Genomic DNA, 4,030 nt, shown 5'->3' on the forward strand with positions numbered 1-4,030 from the left:
TAATACATATTTAACTCCTAAAATGCCCTAATCCTTATAAATCTGGAAAATTCGAACTTTTGACTAATAATGATAATAATAATAATATATATTTACTGCATACTTGTAACAAAAAAATATACATTTGCAGAAGTCACACAATATTGTTGAAATCTAAATCTTCTAAATATTCAAATTCTGCTACGCTATAAAAGGCATGTTTAATTAATACACATTTAAGAATTTATTAAAAAGTATGACAGAAGTGTTTTGAAAACTCGTATATGTTTTGTGTAGCCTACAGTATTTCACATAAATTAATAATATATTATTATTATTGACTTTTTTTTCGACATTGGTTTCTAGTCTATAACTTTTTATTGAGAAGTCTGATCGAAAAAGTACGAATTGTTTTGGATTCTACGCACCAAAATTAATAAGAAAAAGTGTTTTCCCGAGAAATTTTGGTGCAGTCGATTTTTGGTAAAAAAGGAAGGTTATACACTGCCTTTTTTTTGGCCCGAAGAAAAAAATTGTCTCAGATCGACCGGAAAAAAATATTTTCTTATAGAATGTGGCCTGTAGAATCCATAATTTCAAACAGTTCCAAGATTGGGCTACTAGTTCAAAAGTTACAGCCCTTGAATTTTCTTTCGAAATTGGTTTCTAGTTCGCCATAACTTTTGATTGAGAAGTCCGATCGAAAAAGTCCGAATTGTTTTGGATTCTACGTACCAAAATTAATAAGAAAAAGTGTTTTCCCGAGGTATAATATTCTCTTTTTTTTTTTAGATTTGCTCAAAAATTTTAAAGCTTTATTGAGGTCGATCTAACCATGGCCAGTTTTTGGGCTATGATTGAATGGGATAACTAAGTTTGTGAAAAATGGGAACACGTTTCTAACACTAACAATAAATTGTTACAAAATACACGTCTGGTTATAATTTAAATCGGTCTCCTCTCTAGAGCTCTCTACTGGGCATTTAAAGCTCTGGAAATACTACATAAAGGATATGTTTATTTTATCCACATTTAATTTCTAGAGGTTCACGTAAGAACTCCATGATTAAATGCTACGTACGCATCCGACTCCATGTGTTTAAGGCGAGAAACAATGCAAGACTAAATGAGCGTTGTACAGAAACAGATAGAATAGATTCAACGCTACTCTAATTATTCAGTCAAATCACGTTTGTACTATGGAATTAGTTTGCAAGTACGTGAAACTTATTTGGGTTGGGTTTCCAAGCGCAGTACTTGACACAATCTTTACAAGACAAGGAAAAGAAGAGGGGGTATTAAGAGTATAATTCAAATCTAACGTTCCCTGTTACAGGCGAATTGACAGGAGACAAATGGAACAAGAAGGTAGTATCATTTTGCACATGGTTGGTCCCGGGAACTTAAAGTTAACGTTACTTTGTAATGTTGACCTAGCAGAGCAGTTTTGCAAAACGGGAGCTTTGATTTATTTCGTATATTGACGGAAAACAAATTTTACGCTTCGTTTCCTCCAATAATAATGATAAATGCTAAATTACGTAACTTCCCAATTCAACAAAGTAGCGGGTTTAATTTCGTTGGAAAATTGCAAAAATGCCCTTTATCGTTGATAAATCAGAAACTGAATAGTTACGCCCGACAGCACTTCTCGTTAAACTTAAATGAAGAGGACTGAGCGTACAATGTACATAGCAAATGAAATCTGTTCCGGAACTAAATAAAAGCTTAGAACTTTCTCAAAGTAAGTTTGAGAGCATGAGAAGTACGTGGTGTTCATAAACTCAAAGGGTCTGAATTGATCTTGAAAATCGAGAGGAAGGTACAAAGTTTTCAGTATGCTATGTATTGGTAGGATGAAGTATATCCAAATACTGTTTTTGCATATAAATCGAAATCTCGAGAAAAAATTCAATCGCCCTGAAATGAACAATGTCGTTGATATATTCACAAAAAACAGATGTAGCTGTTTCCAACTTGCTGAAGTGGAGTACGCTCATTTACAACCGACTGCAGTAATTTTCTAGTCGTCATTTGCAGCGCTGTCGTAGTCCTAACTTTTACAAAAATAGTCTTAGCGTAACTGAAAGCACTGAAAGGTGCCTCTAATTAAATTTATCCAGTCAATCCCCCCTACCCAAATAAACTTCGAACGGAAACCGTCTACTTAGGAATGCTATCAATGCTCTATTTACAAACTTTCGGATAAAAAGGGATATTGGACTTCTTGGCATGATCTGTGCGAGAGCTAAACGAACAAGTTCGAGATTTCCTTCTCACTACTAAAACTCCGCCTGTCAGTTGGGGATGACACCTCTTGGTGTTAGTTTTAAACCGCGACTTTCCTTCCAACAGTTAATTTTGATACTGCAGATCAACTAAAACGGGAAAGTTAGTGTAATCATGTCGTATGTGATGGATGATTAAGGAAACAGACATCGACGTTAGTAGTTTTAATGGTTAACTAAGTAAATTAATTCGTAACGGACGTAAATTAGAAAACGTTCGTCGCTATTCCCATTTAATTTTCCATAATTAATGGGTTATATTCGTGCAAGTTGTCCCTTGTGTAATTGTTATAACTTCATTTGCTTAACGCTTGAATGTGTGAATGAGGAGGAGGGTTGGTTTATACGATACTTTAGTACCCACATCAGCAAAGTCCGACCAGGCAGCACTTAGGCACACCGTAGCTTTTCTTTTGCAACTAGGTTCAGAGCTCGTTCCTCTAAATAAAGGATAGGAACCCGGTTAGATTAAGTGGCTTCGCCCTCTCCGGTTCCAGATAGGTTTCGCCAAGGATCTGATGGCTGTCTCTGATCAGAGGCGTATCTAGGGTGGGGCAAGAAGGGCATGTGCACGCGCTAAAAAAGCGACGCTTTTCTTCTTAACGTCCTATTTACACCGAAAATCAAAACTATAACAACCAATCATAAACAGTTGACAACAAACACTATCCCCTCAACGTACGTTAATAGACCAAAAAATAGAGGTCGAATAATTTTTATAAATGAATTTGTTATCAGACATTAACAGATAAGTCCACACTTAAATTCTAGGAAAAAATAAAAGTTCATCTTTTTAACTTCACAGAAAAAACGATAAATCACATCCACCTGTCAATTAAATTAAGCATTTACAATTGATAACACATAAAGACCTGACAATTCCCAGAAATTTAAATAAACTAAAAATGTAAACAAAAACAACCTTAACCGCTTACTCGTATGACACTATAATCCCCATGCCGTTACATAGACCAACGACAAATTAATAAAATTTAACTACAAATGTTAATCACACAAAAAGGAGACCGCCCTTGTCCATCTTAATTAAGATTTCTGAAAATTTCATCCTGCCAGACGAAATAAACACAGAAATATATACCCGTTTCTCTTTTAGTTCAGTCAATTTGCCCTTTATGGTTACAAAAGGTCCGATAGAAGATTTTATTGTTGTTTTATTGTTTAAATGGTAAAGATAATTTTTTTCGTCTTCTTTTAGCTTCTCCCTCCTGCTCCTCCAATATAGAAACGCTTAGGTACGTTTCCACAACTAAAGCTGCTACAATTCTTACAAATTGTCTAACAATATTTAAACCTGCTTTTCGACAAAAACATGCCTATTGCAACCTTTTTTGAATATACAGGACTCTGGTGCTGGATCTCTACTATTTTCTACAGGTGGTAAACAATTGCTGCCGAGGACTGTAGTGAATTCTTCATAGGCGAGCGAAGTATCAGTAAAAGTTTTGACTCTTCTTCCTCGCCGATCCTTCAGTTTGAAAGCTCCTGCATTGTCGATGAGTCGATGCCTACCCATCGGAATGGGAATCCTGACTCGGCTCTGCAGGGTGGTAAGTTTCCGATAATCGTTTCGAGGAGATTTGTATTAAATTTCCTGCATGTGATAGGCTTGTCGGTCTAGATCCTGCCCTTCTAACATTTCTTTCTACTGATGTAATGAGGATGTCCTGGCTGATGTTGCAAACTACATTGCTACTCACTTGCTGTTGGACTGCATTAGGTGAAAACTCAGCTACTGGTGATTC

The sequence above is a fragment of the Photinus pyralis genome, unplaced genomic scaffold (genome assembly GCF_008802855.1).
Source record: "Photinus pyralis isolate 1611_PpyrPB1 unplaced genomic scaffold, Ppyr1.3 Ppyr1.4_LG7, whole genome shotgun sequence".
NCBI lineage: Eukaryota > Metazoa > Arthropoda > Insecta > Coleoptera > Lampyridae > Photinus > Photinus pyralis.